The 20,709-nt window shown below is 43.6% G+C and overlaps 1 long non-coding RNA gene across 3 annotated transcripts in view; it reads left to right on the top strand.

Moving 5' to 3' along the window:
• The first annotated feature begins 3,919 nt into the window (after positions 1 to 3,919).
• The window catches only part of LOC130282284 (uncharacterized), a 69,213-nt gene continuing 52,423 nt past the window's right edge, over positions 3,920 to 20,709 (top strand). For all 3 annotated transcript variants that reach the window (XR_008846319.1, XR_008846320.1, XR_008846321.1), the window contains exon 1: positions 3,920 to 4,008. This is a non-coding gene — a long non-coding RNA (uncharacterized LOC130282284). The remainder of the gene's footprint in view (positions 4,009 to 20,709) is intronic.

Below are 20,709 nucleotides of genomic sequence, written 5' to 3'. Positions count from 1 at the left end.
ATCACCGCGATCGGTGATGTCCTGTATTAGCCGCGGGTCCCGGCCGTTGATGGCTGCAGGGACCGATCCGATAGGGGTGTATTCGCCGTATAAGACGCACCGACTTTCCCCCCAGTTTTGGAGAAGAAAAAGTGCGTCTTATACGGCGAAAAATACGGTAGCCCTTTGTGTCAGAAATGTGACAGACCCTATTATACTCTTCCCATTTCATCGCTTTTTATTTCTTTTCTTTTTTTTTCTTCCTCCTCACCTTCTAAGATAACTTTTTATTTTTCATATAATGGGGATTTTTTAAATTTATAGCACAACATTCTTTAACCCCTTGGGGACGGAGCCCATTTTGACCCTAAGGACGAGATAATTTTTTGCAAATCTGACCTCTGTCACTATGCATTTATAACTCTGGGATGCTTTTACTTATATATTTGATTCCGAGATTGTTTTTTCGTGACATGTTCTACTTTGTTAGCGGTAAATTTTTGTTGATACTTGCATAATTTCTTTGTGAAAAAATAGCATTTTTCGATCTTTGAAACTCTCTGCTTATAAGGAAAATGGGCATGCCAAATAAATTATATATTGAGTCACATATACAATATGTCTACTTTATGTTGGCCTCATAAAGTTGACATGTTTTTACTTTTTGAAGACATCAGAGGGCTTCAAAGTATAGCAGCAATTTACAAAATTTTCACAAAATATTGAAAATCTGAATTTTTCAGGGACCATTTTAGTTGGAAGTGGATTTGAGGGGCCTTTCTCTAAGAAATCTACCATAATGGACCCCATTATAGAAACTGCAACCCTCAAAGTATTCAAAATGACATTCTGAAAGTTTGTTAACCCTTTAAGTGTGTCACAGGAATAGCAGTATAGTGAAGGAGAAAATTCAAAATCTCATTTTTTTTACACTAACATGTTCTTGTAGCCCCATTTTTTCATTTTTACAAGGGCAAGCCCCCCAATTATGTAATTCAATTTCTCTCGAGTAAGTAAATACCTCATATGGGGATGTGAAGTGCTCTGTGGGTGCAGCAGAGGTCTCAGAAGGGAAGGAGCGACAATGAGCTTTTGGAGAGCGAAAAGGTTTTTGGGGGGCATGTCGCATTTAGGAAGCCCCCATGCTGCCAGAACAGCAAAAAAATAAAAAATAAAGTAAAAAAAAACATATGGCACACTATTTGGGAAACTTCACCCCTCAAGGAACATAACAAGGGGCACAGTGAGCCTTAAAGGGGTATTCCAGGCCAAAACTTTTTTTTATATATCAACTGTCTCCTGAAAGTTAAACAGATTTGTAAATTACTTCTATTAAAAAAATCTTAATCCTTCCAATAGTTATTAGCTTTTGAAGTTGAGTTGTTGTTTTCTGTCTAACTGCTTTCTGATGACTCACGTCCCGAGACGTGACATCATCATTGAGCAGTTAGACAAAAAACTTCAGAAGCTAATAACTATTGGAAGGATTAAGATTTTTTAATAGAAGTAATTTACAAATCTGTTTAACTTTCCGGAGCCAGTTGATATGTATAAAAAAGGTTTTGCCTGGAATACCCCTTTAATACCCCACAGGTGATTGACTTACTTTTGATAAAATGGGACATGAAAATGAAAAATTAGATTTTTAACACTAAAATGCTGGTGTTACCCCAAATTTGCCCTGCAAAATTTGTAACCCCAATTCTCTCCAGTAAGGAAATACCTCATATGTGGATGCAAAGTGCCCTGTGGGTGCACTAGAGGGCTCAGAAAGGAAGGAGCGACATTGGGCTTTTGGAGAGCAAATTTTGCTAAAATAGTTTTTTTTTTTTGGGGGGGGGGGGGGGGGGGGGGGGGATCATGTTGCATTTAGAAAGCCCCCATGGTGCCAGAACAGCAAAAAAAAAAAACACATGGCACACTATTTGGGAAAAGTGGTACAGTGAGCCTTAACACACCACAGGTGATTGACGAACTTTCATTAAGGTGGGACGTGAAAATAAAAAAATTTGATTTTTTTCACTTAAATGCTGGTGTTACCCCAAATATTTCATTTTCACAAGGAGTAATAGGAGAAAAAGCCACCCAAAATTTGTAACACCATTTCTTCTGAGTATGGAAATACCTCTGTAGTCGCAATACAGGGCTCAGAAGAGAAGGAGCACCATTGAGCTTCTGGAGAGAGAATTTGGTTGGAATAGAAGTCGTTTACAAAGCCCCCATGGTGCCAGAACAATGGACCCCCCCCCCCCACATGTGACCCCATTTCAGAAACTACACCCCTCACGGAATGTAATAAGGGGTGCAGTGAGCATTTACACCCCACTGGCATTTGACAGATCTTTGGAACATTGGGCTTTGCAAAATTTTTTACGGACGACTGTTCAAATGCTGGGAGTTGTTGTTTTGCGCCAGCTGGAGGCTGTTTATTGGGGGGACAGTGTAAGGGTGTGTGTATATGTAGTACTTTACTCTTTATTTCATGTAAGTGTAATGTAGTGTAGCATTTTTAAGGTACATTCACATGGGTGGGGGTTTACAGCGAGTTTCCCACTGGGAGTTTGAGCTGCAGCTGTAAATTTGCCACAGCTCAAACTTGTAACAGGAAACTCACTGTAAACCCCACCTGTGTGAATGTTCATTCACATGTGGTGGGGGGGGGGATGTGCGCAAACCTCCAGCTGTTGCAAAACTGACAGATCGTGCATGCTGGGAGTTGTAGTTTTGCCACAGCTGTAGGCACACTGGTGGGGAAACACAGAATTAGGTAACAGACTAACTCAGCTTCCCACCAGTGTGCCTCCAGCTGTTGCAAAACTACAACTCCCAGCATGCACGGTCTGTCAGTGGATGCTGGGAGTTGTAGTTTTGCAACAGCTGGAGGCACACGAGTTGGGAAACTTCGAGTTAGGAAACAGATTCTAACTCAGTGTTTGCCAACCAGTGCGCCTACAGCTGTTGCAAAACTACAACTCCCAGCATGCACTGACAGCCAAAGGGCATGCTGGGAGGTGTAGTTATGCAACAACTGGAGGAGAACAGTTTGGAGACCACTGTGTAGTGGTCTACAAACTGTGGACCTCCAGATGTTGCAAAACTACTACTCAAAGCGTACCTAGACTGTCCAGGCATGATGGGAGTTATAGTTTGGCAACATGTGAAGGGCCAGATGCTGCAGAATTACAACACCCAGCATGTCTGGGCATGCTGGGAATTGTAGTTTTGCAATATCTGGAGGTCTATAGTTTAGAGACCACTGTATAGTGGTCTCCAAACTCTGCCCCTCCAGATGTAGCAAAACTACAACTCCCAGCATGCCCGGACTGTCCAGGCATGCTGGGAGTTGTAGTTCTGCAACATCTGAAGGGCCAGATGTTACAGAACTACCCGGACTTCCATGGGCAGGCAGAGCGGGGGATCTGAACTTTATTCACTCCCACCCCCCTCCTGCCATTGGACGATCAGTCCTGACTGACCAATGGTAGGGGATAGGAGGAGGTGGCACCCCAATCACGCTTATTTTCCGGGCCATCAGGTCACCAGAGACCCAATTAGCCTGGAAAAAACGTGATTTGCCGGTCAAAATTGACCGGCGAATCTCGGTGCTCATAGGCGATGTGCCGGGATGGATGCTGATAGATAGTAGTAGTCCCGTTCCGATCACTGGCCGGCGGACAACAGTGATCGGAAATATGGAGGGCGTACAAGTATGCCCTATCGTCGTTAAGTATCGGGATGTGAGGGCGTACCTGTACGCTCTCCGTCCCCAACAGGTTAATATTTTGTCTTGTAAAATGTTAGATATCACAATGGAAGCCAAACGGATTCCATTGAAATTAACAATATCAAATTATACAGTGGCCTTACTGGCTTTCTTTGTTAATCTTCCCTTATGACATCACACATGTGACATCATCAAGGTTATGGAGCTATCTGTACCAACCACTAGTACAGTCCAGGCCTTAGCTATCAGAGGGAGTGCACATGAAGAGCAGGAGATGAGGGAAAGGACAAGATGACACAGGAGAGGTACAGAAATCCTAAATATTGCTCAGAATACATCTAGAATTCTAGACTTGCAAATGATGACTAGATCTAATGAATATAATGTGTCAAAATCATAATGTAAATTGTATTAAATCTAATTATTTAACTAGACACTTTGCTGATGTTCCCAAATGACCAAGTATATATTGTTTATTCAATTTTATTACACAAAAAGTTGGGGTGTAAGTACTGTATGGGTATATCAAGTCTAATGGGGGTGACTGGGAAGTAATATGAGTTCTCTGACCGTTAATATGACCTCCTGTTATTACTTAATAAGAATTTAGGCTGAATGTATATTTCACTATTATAATGCTGGATTTCATGTATGACTATTAATACTGAATCATAAAAAGAAATGCATACATTGAATTCTCTTTAACAGGATTGTCCCAGAGAGCAAATTTGGTAAAATCAGGTGTGTGCCCCATACATATATGGAAAGGGGAACAAATGTCCTGTTTTTAAGGAAAATAACTTATATCCCTGTAGAGTTCTTCTCCCCCATGGATTTGATCATGTAGTTTCCTCTCTGAGCTCTAACCCTACTGTTGCCAGGCAACAGAGCACACACTTTCCCACAATCCCCCTTACTTATAAGCTCAGTGGAGACAAACTGCCATTACCTTTAGGAGACTGCAGGTGAACTGATCATGTGTTACCCCCGCCATAGTGTGTCGTAACCAAGGGCAACAGTTATCAAAAGAATGCACACCAAAACAATCCACACCCCTACCCTTCAATTCCCTGGTTGAACTTGATGAACATACGTCTTTTTTAGACCGTACTAACTATGTAAAAACTATGTAATGTGGGTACATGGAGGATCCGAGGATTAGTAATCTTCTATCTATCACTGAGATAGATAGATAGATAGACAGATAGATGAAGAAAAAGATCACTGCAGCACTCCAAGGGTAGTGGAAAATTGTGGGTAGTGTTTTTTCCATCACAAGTACAAGGCAATGTTTCAGCTTCTAGCAAGCAGCCTTTCAAAGGAGTGCTGCACTGATCTTTTTCTTCTATGTGAATTTGGAGCTGATTTGCACCCACTTATTATTTCTCTTATGGTGTGCTTCTACCTTCTTCTTTTTTTTCTATCTATCTATCTATCTATCTATCTATCTATCTATCTCTCTATCTATCTAGGGCATAGATCAATGTTTCCTGAACAGGTTGCCTCCAGCTGTTGCAAAACTACAACTCCCAGGCTGGGAGTTGTAGTTTTGCAACCGCTGGAGGCACCCTAGTTGGGAAACACTGAGATAGATAGATAGATAGATAGATAGGGAATAGATATTGGACATAGATCAATGTTTCCTAACCAGGGTGACTCCAGCATGCTGGAAGTTGTAGTTTTGCAACAGCTGGAGGCACCTTCTTCAGGAAACTGTGGTAGCAGGGTGTGATGAGGGCACATGTTGTTACCCTAGGGGCAGATGGCATTAACCCCTTGTAGTCATAACACCAGGGCGTGGTTTAGCCGAAAACCACCCTGTGCTAGTCAGTTAGGGAAGCTGATCGTGACCACAGCGACAAAATCAGAGTCCCAATCAGCTGAGAGGAAGGCTGAAGGGGCCCTACCTGGCTCAGTGCCATCAGATTGGCCCTCCAAGAATATAGGCAGCCTGTATAAATAGAACACCAATAACACTGATCAATGCTCTGCTTTAGTTACATAGTTACAAAGTTAGTATGATTGAAAAAAGACATACGTCCATCAAGTTCAACCAGGGAATTGAAGGGAAGGGCATAAGGGGAAGGGATGTAGTTTTATAATTCTGCGTAAGCATTAATGTTATTGTGTTCCAGGAATGTATCTAACCCTGTTTTAAAGCTATTAATTGTTCCTGCTGTGACCAGTTCCTGAGGTAGACTGTTCCATAAATTCACAGTTCTTATGGTAAAGAAGGCGTGTCGCCCCTTGAGACTAAACCTTTTCTTCTCCAGACGGAGGGAGTGCCCCCTCGTCCTTTGGGGGGGTTTAACCTGGAACAGTTTTTCTCAATATTTTTTGTATGGGCCATTAATATACTTATATACGTTTATCATATCCCCCCTTAAATGTCTCTTCTCAAGACTAAACAATTGTAACTCCTTTAATCGCTCCTCATAACTAAGATGTTCCATGCCCCATATTAGTTTTGTCGCGCGTCTCTGCACCCTTTCCAGCTCCGCAGTGTCCTTTTTATGGACAGGCGACCAAAACTGAACAGCATATTCCAGGTGAGGCCGTACCAATGCTTTATAAAGGGGGAGTATTATGTCCCTGCCCCTCGAGTCCATACCTCTTTTGATACATGACAATATCCTGCTGATACAAGTACACCCAGATCCTTCTCTACCAGTGACTCTGCCAGTTTAATCCCCCCCTAAGACATACGATGCATGCAGGTTATTAGTACCCAGATGCATAACTTTACATTTATCCACATTGAACCTCATTTGCCAAGTGGATGCCCAGACACTTAGTCTATCCAAGTCATCTTGTAACTTATGCACATCCTCTATAGACTGTACTGTGCTACAAAGCTTGGTGTCATCTGCAAAGATAGAAACAGAGCTGTTAATGCCATCCTCTATATCATTGATAAATAAATTAAACAACAGCGGGCCCAGTACAGAACCTTGGGGTACACCACTAATTACCGGGGACCAATCAGAGTACGAATCATTGACCACCACTCTCTCGGTACGATCCATGAGCCAGTGTTCAATCCAGTTACAAACTAAAGTTTCCAAACCCAAAGACCTTAACTTACCTGTCAGACGACTATGAGGGACAGTATCAAACGCTTTAGCAAAATCCAGAAACACTATATCCACAGCCATTCCTCTGTCAAGGCTTCTACTCACATCTTCATAAAACCAAATTAGATTGGTTTGACAACTTCTATCCTTAGTAAACCCATGCTGGCTATCACTTATAATACTATTATCCCCTATGTATTCCTGTTTGTAATCCCTTATAAGTCCTTCAAACAATTTACCCACAATGGACGTTAGACTTACCGGTCTATAATTGCCTGGCGAAGACCTAGAGCCCTTTTTGAAGATTGGCACCACATTCGCCTTGCGCCAGTACCTTGGCACAATACCAGACACCATTGAATCTCTAAATATCAAGAACAACGGTACAGATATTACTGAACTTACCTCTCTAAGAACTCTTGGGTGTAGTCCATCCGGTCCTGGAGATTTGCTTATAGTACTATAGTACAGTACTTATTTGCTATAGTACAGCATTGTTCAGTGTTTGCAAACAAAAGGTCTTATGTGACAGTTCCCTATAGGGACTTAAAATGGTGAGAATACTTTAATATAGGACTCAGGGCTTTTTAATTTTTGCACTTATGCAGTTTTTTTCCTCCTCATCTTTTAACCCCTTCAGGACCAAGCCCATTTTGGCCTTAAGGACCAGAGCGTTTTTTGCACATCTGACCACTGTCACTTTAAACATTAATAACTCTGGAATGCTTTTAGTTATCATTCTGATTCCGAGATTGTTTTTTCATGACATATTCTACTTTAACATGGTGGTAAATTTTTGAGGTAACTTGCATCCTTTCCTTGTGAAAAATCCTAAAATTTGATGAAAATTTTGAAAATTTTGCATTTTTCTAACTTTGAAGCTCTCTGCTTGTAAGGAAAATGTATATTACAAATAAAAAATTTTTTTATTCACATATACAATATGTCTACTTTATGTTTGCATCATAAAATTGACGTGTTTTTATTTTTGGAAGACACCAGAGGGCTTCAAAGTTCAGCAGCAATTTTCCAATTTTTCACAAAATTTTCAAACTCACTATTTTTCAGGGACCAGTTCAGGTTTGAAGTGGATTTGAAGGGTCTTCATATTAGAAATACCCCACAAAAGACCCCATTATAAAAACTGCACCCCCCAAAGTATTCAAAATGACATTCAGTCATCATTTTAACTCTTTAGGTGTTTCACAGGAATAGAAGCAAAGTGAAGGAGAAAATTCACAATCTTCATTTTTTACACTCGCATGTTCTTGTAGACCCAATTTTTGAATTTTTACAAGGGGTAAAAGGAGAAAATGTATACTTATATTTGTAGCCCGATTTCTCTCGAGTAAGTACATACCTCATATGTCTTTATAAATTGTTCGGCGGGCGCAGTAGAGGGCTCAGAAGGGAAAGAGCGACAAGGGAATTTTGGAGAGTACGTTTTTCTGAAATGGTTTTTGGGGGGCATGTTGCATTTAGGAAGCCCCTATGGTGCCAGAACAGTAAAAAACCCTCACATGGCATACCATTTTGGAAACTAGACCCCTTGAGGAACATAACAAGGAATAAAGTGAGCCTTAATACCCCACAGGTGTTTCACGACTTTTGCATATGTAAAAAAAATATATTTTTTTTCACTAAAATGTGTGTTTCCCCCCAAATTTCACATATTTCCAAGGGTTAATAGAAGGAAATACCCCCCAATATTTGTAACCCCTTCTCTTCTGAGTATGGAGGTATCCCATAAGTTGACCTGAAGTGCACTATGGGCGAACTACAATGCTCAGAAGAGAAGGAGTCATATTTGGCTTTTTGAGAGCAAATTTTGCTCGGGGGGCATGTCGCATTTAGGAAGCCCCTATGGTGCCAGAACAGCAAAAAAAAAACACATGGCATACCATTTTGGAAACTAGACCCCTTGAGGAATGTAATAAGGAATAAAGTGAGCCTTATTACCCCACAGGTGTTTCACGACTTTTGCATATGTAAAAAAAATAAATAATAATTTCCACTAAAATGTGTGTTTCCCCCCAAATTTCACATTTTTGCAAGGGTTAATAGCAGGAAATACCCCCCAATATTTGTAACCCCTTCTCTTCTGAGTATGGAGGTACCCCATAAGTTGACCTGAAGTGCACTATGGGCGAACTACAATGCTCAGAAGAGAAGGAGTCATATTTGGCTTTTTGAGAGCAAATTTTGCTCGGGGGGCATATCGCATTTAGGAAGCCCCTCTGGTGCCAGAACAGCAAAAAAAAAAACCACATGGCATACCATTTTGGAAACGAGACCCCTTGAGGAACGTAACAAGGGGTACAGTGAGCATTTGCCCCCCACTGGTGTCTGACAGATCTTTGGAACAGTGGGCTGTACAAGTTTTCATTTTCACGGACCACTGTTCCAAAGATCCGTCAGACACCTGTGGGGGGGTAAATTCTCACTGCACCCCTCATTACATTCCGTGAGGGGTGTCGTTTCCGAAATGGGGTCACATGTGGGGTTTTGTTTTTTTTGCGTTTGTCAAAACCGCTGTAACAATCAGCCACCCCTGTGCAAATCACCTCAAATGTACATGGTGCGCTCTCCCTTCTGGGCCTTGTTGTGGGCCCCCAGAGCACTTTGCGCTCACATATGGGGTATCTCTGTAGTCGGGAGAAATTGCATTACAAATTTTGGGGGGCTTTTTTCCCTTTTACCTCTTGTGAAAATGTAAAGTATAGAGCAACATCAGCATGTTAGTGTAAAAAATTAAATTTTTTTACACTAACATTCTGGTGTAGACCCCAACATTTCCTTTTCATGAAGGGTTAAAGAAGAAAAAGCCCCCCAAACCTTGTAACACAATTTCTCCCGAGTACGGCGATACCCCATATGTCGCCCTAAACTGTTGCCTTGAAATACGACAGGGCTCCAAAGTGAGAGCGCCATGCGCATTTGAGGCCTAAATTAGGGATTTGAATAGGGGTGGACATAGGGGTATTCTACGCCAGTGATTCCCAAACAGGGTGCCTCCAGCTGTTGCAAAACTCCCAGCATGCGTGGACAGTCAACGGCTGTCCGGCAATACTGGGAGTTGTTGTTTTTCAACAGCTGGAGGCTCTGCTTTGGAAACAGTGGTGTACCGGACGTTCTTATTGGGGGAGGGGGGCTGTGTAGGGGTATGTGTATATGTAGTGTTTTTAACTTTTTATTTTATTTTGTGTTAGTGTAGTGTAGTGTTTTTAGGGTACAGTCACATGGGCGGGGGATTACAGCGAGTTTCCCGGCGCAAAATTTGCTGCATCTCAAGATGCGAGAAACCCACTGTAAAAGCCTCGCCTATGTGAATGTACCCTGTACATTCACAGGGGGGGGGGGGGGGGGGGGGGGCACCAGCTGTTGCAAAACCACAACTCCCAGCATGCATGGTCTGTTAGTGCATGCTGGGAGTTATAGTTTTGCAACAGCTGGAGGCACACAGGTTAGGAAACACTGAGTTAGAAACAGACAATGTTTCCCAACCAGTGTGTCTTCAGTTGTTGCAAAACTACAACTCCCAGCATGCCCATACAGCTGAAGGGCATGCTGGGAGTTGTAGTTCGGCAACATCTGAAGGGCCAGATGTTGCTGAACTAAAACTCCCAGCATGCCTGGACAGTCAGTGCATACTGGGAGTTGTAGTTTTGCAACAGCTGGAAGAGCACAGATTGGAGACCATTATACAATGGTCTCCAAACTGGGGCCCTCCAGATGTTGCAAAACCACAACTCCCAGCATGCATGGTCTGTTAGTGCATGCTGGGAGTTATAGTTTTGCAACAGCTGGAGGCACACAGGTTAGGAAACACTGAGTTAGAAACATTGTTTCCCAACCAGTGTGTCTCCAGTTGCGCTGCTCCTCGGTCCCGCCAGGTAAGTCCGCCGGTCCCCTGATGTTCCCCCCCTATGCTGCAGGTCCCGAGCGAGCCCCCGCAGCCATCGTCCCCCGTTCTGCCCGACTTCCAGGGGCGGGCAGTGCGGGGGATCTGAACTTTCACCCCAGATCACTGTGATTGGTCCACAGGGACCAATCACAGTGATCGCTGACCAGGACCATCAATGGATGGTCCTGGGGGTGAAGCAGAAGTTGTCCCCTGCTGGAAACAGTGGGACTTCTGCCAGTTAACCCGTGCGATGCTGCGCATCGCCGGGTTAACTGAATGTCATTTATAAACGCCGGGATGCGCGAACGCACTGCACTGCACTGCACGGCGTTTATATATGACATTCTGCGAGATGGGGTTAAAAATCCTACCGCTTAAAATTTTCCACCTACAGAACTATATGAGGGCTTGTATTTTGTGCCACCAATTTTGCTTTGGAATGACATCAATCATTTGTCCAGAATTGCTGAATTTTGGTCACTTCATATAAAAAAATTAATAAAAAAAAAAGATCAAAAAGTCCAATCTGTACAAGAATGGTACTGAAAAAACTACAGATCATTGCCCTCATATATCCCCATATACAGAAAATAAGAGGTGCGAAAATAATAAGGTGTGAAAAAATGGCCCTGGGCCCCTCTACCACCTGACGACCCGCTTCCCCAATTCCGGACGACCCCATACTGCACAAAGATAACAGTGACTACAGCACTGACCGGACACAGTCAGGAGAATACACAATGATATCACTGACCTGAGTGACGTCTTCTCTGTTGTCTTTTCTTTTCTTCTTCATCTGGTCCAGACGTCAGGACGTCTTCCAGCTTCATCTTCTCTGCAGAGTCTGACACCCGGACACCATAGGCTCCTCACTTTGTCAGTAGATCCTCATCCTCTGTATGAAGACAATAATCATTATTATTGTACCCCCTGAATATAATACTGCCACCTACTGTACCCCCTGAATAAAATACTGCCTCCTACTGTACCCCCTGAATATAATATTGCCACCTACTGTACTCCCTGAATATCATACTTCCACATACTGTATCCCCTGAAAATAATACTGTCACCCACTGTACCCCCTGAATACTGCCTCCTACTGTTCCCCCTGAATATAATACTGCCACCTACTGTACCCCTAACTAGAATACTGCCTCCGACTGTACCCCCTGAATATAATACTGCCACTCACTGTACCCCCTCAATATAATACTGCCTCCTACTGCACCCCCTCAATATAATACTGCCACATACAGTACATACACACATCATACATACACACACCGCCTCCGCCCCCCACACATGCATAATACATACATACACATATACATACACCTGCCGCCTCCAGATCTCCCCCACATAATACATCTCCACACATCATACATACAGTACACACAAACACACATCATTCATACATCATACATACAGTACACACACACATATCATTCATACATCATACATACAGTACACACACACACACACACACACCATTCCTGCATCATACATGCAGTACATACACACACATCATTCCTACATCATTCATACAGTACACAAACACATACCATTCCTACATCATACATACAGTACATACACACACCTCATTCATACCATTCCTACATCATACATACAGTACATAAACACATCATTCATACATCATACAGTACATACACACACATCATTCATACATCATACATGCAGTACGCACACATCATTCATACATCATACATACAGTACACACACACACCATTCCTACATCCTACATACAGTACACACACACACACACACGCACACACCATTCCTACATCATACATACAGTACACACAAACACAATTTCTACATCATACATACAGTACACACACCCACACACCATTCCTGCATCATACATATAGTACACACACCCACACACCATTCCTACATCATACATACAGTGCATACACACACACACACACACACACACATACCATTCCTACATCATACATACAGTACATACACACACATACCATTCCTACATTATACATACAGTACATACACACACACACCATTCCTACATCATACATACAGTACATACACACACATCATTCATACCATTCCTACATCATACATACAGTACATACACACACATCATTCATACATCATACATACAGTATATACACACACACATCATTCATACATCATGATCACCTCATGAAAAATCAGATACCATTATTTATTACTTAGGATGGCAGAACGTAATCCCCCCCCCCCCCCCCCCCGGACCACAGAATCAATAACACTCAGCCCCCACTAGAACCCCCCACACACTCCTCCGCTCCGGACCACAAATTCTATTACACCTCCACGTCCATCAACCCTCCGCACCTCCGGACCACAAAGTCACCCATTCACAGCCGCTCCACCACCTCCTTACCTGCGGCCGCTGCCATGAAGATCAGCGCTGAGGCCTGTGATTGGGTCCCGGCGGAGATAGCGTTGCGCTGGCGGCGAGGTAGCCGACAGTGCTTGCCTGCATGTGCTGGGGGTGGGATTTCAGGCCTGCTCTGGGGGGTGGGATTTCAGGCTAGCACCGGGCCTGGTGCTGGCAGTGACAAGCCTCCCATTCAGGCCCGGGACCTCGGGCTGTGCCTGAGGGCCCGACCTGCGGCCCTGCGGGCCCCCCGTGCTATGGGGCCCGGCCTCAATGGCGACCTCTGCGACCTCTATAGCTACGCCACTGGTTATAGGGATAAGAGGATGATTTTAAACATACACATTTTCCTACAAAAAGCTATACGTTTTTAAAAGTAGTAAAATAATACAAAACCTATATTATGTAGGTATCCTTGGAATAATATACTATTATCATAAAGATAATGGCCCAGATTTATCAACCTGTGTGAAAGAAAAAATAGAGGAATTTTTCCACAGCAACCAATCACAGCTCAGCTAACGAGCTCTGGTAAAGTGAAAACTGAGCTGTGATTGGTTGCTCTGGGAAAATCACTCCACTTTTTCTCTAACACAGTTTGATAAATCTGGGCCAATGTATCATTTTTATGTAGTAACAAACCCCTCCAAAATTTGCAAACTGTGCTGTTTTTAAAAGAGAATTCGACCCACAAATATTGCTACAATATTTGCTTTCGCCATAAATTTTATGGTACAATAAGTGATGTAATGACAAACTATCTAGCTAGTTACCTGGATACTTATATACCAGGCTACCTAATTATACACATTCTTACATACCTAACTGGCTACCTACCTACCTGCCCTTTTACTGTGCAAGAGGGCATTATAACAGTTCGAGGCCTATAGAAGGGGAGATTGTGTAGAGGAGGGGAGGGCACTGTTAAAATGCAGAGTGTAACATGTTTGTCTTACATATGTTCTGGCTTGAAGAAGTCAACATGGCGGTCTAATGTGGACAGAGAAGAAAACGAATAAGGACGACACTGATCAGAAAAAATGTTGATTGTGAGTCCTCAAATGTAATTGTAATCGTTTATTTGGTATACACATCCTGCGTACAGTTGGTGTCTATCTCTATATGGCCCTGTATATAATCACTTATATGGTATACAGATCCTATGTACAGCTGGTATCTACCGCTATTTGGGAACTGTATGGGGGAATACTGGTGTGTGTATATAGTGGTTTAATTCAGTACAGTATGTTGGTATTATCCAGTTATTGTGTAGTGGTATATATTTACTCCTTATATACAGGTATTCTTGGTCACTGAAAATTACCTTACCTACGTTATATATATTTCATTTTATTTTGTATGTAGAAGTGGTGCATGAGGAGGGATTTGGGTAGAATAGGGGCGGGGCAGAGGTGCGGCCAGGGGCCGACTGGGGGCCCTTGCTTTATTTGGTCCAGGGGCCCTGAGTGTTGTCAGTCCGCCCCTGGGTGCAAGGGGCCCAGGGGACACTGAAGGAGGCTGCCTGACAGGGCAGCAAAGGTACGGAGTAAAATCTCCTGTACTGGGCCACCACAAAACACTGATCTATCTTTCTCTCTATCTTTATCAGTGTTTACCAGTGATGGTGCTGGGGGGTTGAACAGGGATGGTGCCTGCCCCCTGTTTACCTGCCTCAGAAGGCTCTCTGCACTGCTGAGCTCCTGTATCCTCCGTACTGATCAGCAGCTCTTGCTGCTTGCCGAACTCCACAGAACTCCGACCATCCCTGTCATCCCTGTGTCTGTAAGCACTCTTCGCTCTAGATTGAGCTCACAAGAACAGTGACAGGGACGGTCGGACACACCTGGGTCATGGTGTCACCCTACCAGAGGTTGTCACCCGGTGCGGTCTGCAGCTCCCCCCCGTCCACCCCTGGCAACGCCACTGACTCTGTCCCTAGACATTTTATTCCCCCGCGATCCCTGGCCGGCACCATCGAAATCTGAACACAGAAGCTTGGGGCTTACGTGTTTGTGATGTCACCATGCCCCTCTATTCAGGTCTATGGGAAGGCGCATGACGACTAGTACATAGAACAGCACAGTGCTGGCCCAGAGATTGCAGGGGGGTCTCAGTGGCTGGACCCCCGTGATCAGACATCTTTTTTCCTATCCTTAGGATAGGGGACAAGATGTCAAGGGGCGGTGTACCCCTTTAAAGGGAATTTATCATATCTATTTGCTCCAAAGAACTGCAGACACTATTGCATAGATAAAATTGTTGATAATAGTTGCCAAATGTATAAAACCACTTTTCTATTTCTCAGCCAAGTGTCAAGGAAGCGGTGCCAATCTGCTGAAGGGCCACAGCCTTGCACACCTCCCCGCTTGCTCCCACCTCCCAGGCATTCCTTGACTGATGTTCAGAGCCCTGTTTGTCAATCAAGGAGGAGCTAAGAGGGGAGAGCAAGTGGCTCAGCCGCCTTGACACTTGGCTGATGAATACAAAGACGTTTTTATAAGTTTGGCTACCACCATCAGCTCCAGGAAAAGTAAAGTTTGCTTTCAGCAAATACAGCTGCCAGATTCCCTTTACTCCAGGTATAGACCAGGAATACATAAGACAATTTTGAGGACACTTTCAGGTGGTTCAGCACCATACATTTGTGTATTACACCTGACTATTTGACGATACTGGATTTAATGTGGAATGCTGATTCAGGGATCTATCCAATTGACAGCAGGTCATGGAGAAATTTTTCTCCACCATGTCTATGACAATCATGGATGGTCCTTGCCTTCCTTAGTGTCTAGTGCTATTGCCACAATTAAAAATGTCAGAACCCTGAAATAAAGCCTAACATACTTAAAGAGGTACTCCTGTGCCCCAGCCTTCTAAACATCCGGATCAGAAGGCTTGGAGCACACGTCATGGCTACGCCCCGCATGACGTCACACCACACCGCCTCCAATGATGTCTATAGGAGGGGGCGTGATGGGTGTGATGGTTGTCACGCCGCCTCCCATAGACATCAATGAAGGGGGCATGGCATGGCATGACATTGCGAGGTGCGTGGCCATGAAATCACGACCGCTGCCACTACGCCAAGCTATCTGAATCGGATGTTCAGAAGGCTAGGGCACGGGAGTACCCCTTTAACTAAACTAAGGAATACATAAGAGTTTGCTCATGGTTATTAAAAAGAGGAAGCGCACAAATAGAGAGCAGAGGTAAGAAAAAAATCCTAAATATTAATCAGAATAGATCAGAGTGCTAGACTTGCAAATGATGACTAGATCTATTAAATATAATGTGTCAAAATATTAATGTAAATAGATTTCAATCTAATTATTTAACTATACACTTTGCTGATGTTTACAATTGACCAAGTATATGCTGTCTATTCAATTCTATTACATAAAGAGATGGGGTGGAAGTATTGTATATTCATATTTGTAGTGTTGCATACATGTAAAGGCAAAAGCACCTAAATGTCTAAATATCTTCAGTGTCTGTGACATAGTAAGGCTGGAATTCCACTTGTTTTTTCTGCTGCATGGCGTTATACTGGCCAAAAAACGCTGTGGGCAGATGTTAGCTGTAAATCAATGAGAAATCGCAAAATAATTTTTCCACTTTGCGTTTTTCAGTTTGGCGTTTTTTTTCCACTCTTTTTCAGCTCCTTGGCAGCTTTGCAAAATCGCAGAATGTTGAGCCCATGGCGTTTTGTTCCCTGAAATCATGGCGCTTTTCTCCCATAGAAGTTCAATGAAATAAAAAAAAAAACACCAAGAAAAACGCCATGTGGATTTTAACTTTGACATTTTTGCAGGCGGTTTTTATTCTTTTTAAAGTTTTTATACTTTTCCAAAAAAGTGATGGAGACACTTCCAGCAAAATGAAATTGTTATTAATTTTTAAACAGGGATCAATTTGTGTGTGCGGGCAGTACACTAAAAATGTAGCCAACAATAATAAAAATGTAGTGTGTGTTTTTCACTTTTTTTTCTCATTTTTATTTTTTTTTACATTTTTTAGGTAGTACTACGACTCCCAGCATGGAACACACTGTTCCATGATGGGAGTAGTAGTACCTGTACTAATTGACATATTGCCCTGGGTCCGTTGCGATCCTTCTGTATAATTTATAGATGCAGCCGGACGCTCTTCTATGGCCTGCTGCACTGCCGTATATATACACCTATTCATATTTGCCGCAGAGCTGTGAGTGGCTGGAAGTTGCACTGGCGTTTTTTCTGCCGTTTTTTTCTGTGAAAAACCAAATGGAATCCTAGCCTAACAGGGATGACAGGAAAGTAATATCAGGGATCTCTGAACTTTCAACATGACACTTCCAGCAGAGACACACACACCTCCTGTTATAACATAAAACAAGATTTTATGTTTACATTATGTATGTTTAACCATTATGCTGGATCTTATGTATGACCAATAACCCCTTAACCCCTTCAGGACGGAGCCCATTTTGGCCTTAAGGACCGGAGCGTTTTTTGCACATCTGACCACTGTCACTTTAAACATTAATAACTCTGGAATGCTTTTAGTTATCATTCTGATTCCGAGATTGTTTTTTCGTGACATATTCTACTTTAACATAGTGGTAAATTTTTGTCGATACTTGCATCATTTCTTGGTGAAAAATCCGTAAATTTGATGAAAAATTTGAAAATTTTGCATTTTTCTAACTTTGAAGCTCTCTGCTTGTAAGGAAAATGGATATAACGAATACATTTTTTTTGGTTCACATATACAATATGTCTACTTTATGTTTGCATCATAAAATTGACGTGTTTTTACTTTTGGAAGACACCAGAGGGCTTCAACGGTCAGCAGCAATTTTCCGATTTTTCACAAAATTTTCAAACTCAGTATTTTTCAGGGACCAGTTCAGGTTTGAAGTGGATTTGAAGGGTCTTCATATTAGAAATACCCCATAAATGACCCCATTATAAAAACTACACCCCCAAAAGTATTCAAAATGACATTCAGTCAGCGTTTTAACCCTTTAGGTGTTTCACAGGAATAGAAGCAAAGTGAAGGAGAAAATTCACAATCTTCATTTTTTACACTCACATGTTCTTGCAGACCCAATTTTTGAATTTTTACAAGGGGTAAAAGGACAAAATTTTTACTTGTATTTGTAGCCCAATTTCTCTCGAGTAAGGACATACCTCATATGTCTATGTAAAGTGTTCGGCGGGCGCAGTAGAGGGCTCAGAAGGGAAGGAGCGACAAGGGGATTTTGGAGAGTACGTTTTTCTGAAATGGTTTTTGGGGGGCATGTTACCTTTAGGAAGCCCTTATGGTGCCAGAACAGCAAAAAAAAAAACACATGGCATACCATTTTGGAAACTAGACCCCTCGGGGAATGTAACATGGGATAAAGTGAACCTTAATACCCCACAGGTGTTTCACGACTTTTGCAAATGTAAAAAAAAAATAAAAATTTTTACCTAAAATGCTTGTTTTCCCAAAAATTTTTTATTTTTAAAAAGGGTAATAGCAGAAAATACCCCTAAAAATTTGAAGCCCAATTTCTCCCTATTCAGAAAACACCCCATATGGGGGTGAAAAGTGCTCTGCTGGCGCACTACAGGTCTCGGAAGAGAAGGAGTCACATTTGGCTTTTTGAACGCAAATTTTTCTCTGGGGGCATGCCGCATTTAGGAAGCCCCTATGGTGCCAGGACAGCAAAAAAAAACCACATGGCATACCATTTTGGAAACTAGACCCCTCGGGGAACGTAACAAGGGGTTAAGTGAACCTTTATACCCCACAGGTGTTTCACGACTTTTGCATATGTAAAAAAAATAATTTTTTTTTTACCTAAAATGCTTGTTTTCCCAAAAATTTTACATTTTTAAAAAGGGTAAAAGCAGAAAATACCCCCCAAAATTTGTAACACAATTTCTCCCGAGTACGGCGATACCCCATATGTGGCCCTAAACTGTTGCCTTGAAATACGACAGGGCTCCAAAGTGAGAGCGCCATGCGCATTTGAGGCCTAAATTAGGGATTGCATAGGGGTGGACATAGGGGTATTCTACGCCAGTGATTCCCAAACAGGGTGCCTCCAGCTGTTGCAAAACTCCCAGCATGCCTGGACAGTCAACGGCTGTCCGACAATACTGGGAGTTGTTTTGCAACAGCTGGAGGCTCCGTTCTGGAAACAGTGGCGTACCAGACGTTTTTCATTTTTATTGGGGAGGGGAGGGGGGCTGTGTAGGGGTATGTGTATACGTAGTGTTTTTTAGTGTTTTTTACTTTTTATTTTATTTTTTGTGGTAGTGTAGTGTAGTGTTTTTAGGGTACAGTCACACGGACGGGGGTTCACAGTAGTTTCTCGCTGGCAATTTGAGCTGCAGCAGAAAGTTTGCGGCAGCTCAAACTTGCAGCCAGATACTTACTGTAATCCTCCGCCCATGTGAGTGTACCCTGTACGTTCACATTGGGGGGGACATCCAGCTGTTGCATAACTACAACTCCCAGCATGCCCGTTGGCTGTCGGTGACTGCTGAGAGTTGCAGTTTTGCAACAGCTGTAGGCACACTGGTTATGTATCACTGAGTTTGTGACCTAACTCAGTGTTTCACAACCAGTGTGCCTCCAGCTGTTGCAAAACTACAACTCCCAGCATGTACGGTGCATGGTGTACGGTGACTGCTGAGAGTTGTAGTTTGCAACAGCTGGAGGCACACCGGTCGTGAAACACTGAGTTAGGTAAAAAAAAACTCTGAGTTTCACAACCAGTGTGCCTTCAGCTGTTGCAAAACTACAACTCTCAGCAGTCACCGACAGCCAACGGGCATGCTGGGAGTTGTAGTTATGCAACCAGCAGATGCACCACTACAACTCCCAGCATGCACTTTAGCTGTTTGTGCAAGCTGGGAGTTGTAGTTATACAACAGCTGAAGGTACACTTTTCCATAGAAAGAATGTGCCTCCAGCTGTTGCAAAACCATAAGTCCCAGCATGCCCATAAGGGAATGCTGGGAGTTGTGGTGGTCTGCCTCCTGCTGTTGCATAACTACAGCTCCCAGCATGCCCTTTTTGCATGCTGGGAGCTGTTGCTAAGCAACAGCAGGAGGCTGTCACTCACCTCCAACGATCCTCGCCGCACAGGTCAGTCCCTCGTCGTCTCCGCCGCCGCAGCTGCTCCTGGGGCCCCGATCCCAACAGGGGCGCCGGGGATCGGGGTCCCCAGCACCCGGGGTGCACGTCCCGCACCCGCTCACGTCCTCCAGAAGAGGGGCGGAGCGGGTGCGGGAGTGACACCCGCAGCAGGCGCCCTGATTGGTCGGCCGGTAATCCGGCCGACGAATCAGGGCGATCGTGAGGTAGCACCAGTGCCACCTCACCCCTGCAGGCTCTGGCTGTTCGGGGCCGTCAGAGACGGCCCCGAACAGCCAGTAATTCCGGGTCACCGGGTCACTGGAGACCCGATTGACCCGGAATCGCCGCAGATCGCTGGACTGAATTGTCCAGCGATCTGCGGCGATCGCCGACATGGGGGGACATAATGACCCCCCTGGGCGATATGCCGGGATGCCTGCTGAACGATTTCAGCAGGCATCCGGCTCCAGTCCCCAACCGGCTAGCGGTGGGGGCCGGAATTCCCACG

The sequence above is a fragment of the Hyla sarda genome, chromosome 7 (genome assembly GCF_029499605.1).
Source record: "Hyla sarda isolate aHylSar1 chromosome 7, aHylSar1.hap1, whole genome shotgun sequence".
NCBI classification, from domain to species: Eukaryota; Metazoa; Chordata; class Amphibia; order Anura; family Hylidae; genus Hyla; species Hyla sarda.
Note: the sequence above shows the minus strand (reverse complement) of the source record. Positions and strands in the feature narration are given on the sequence as shown.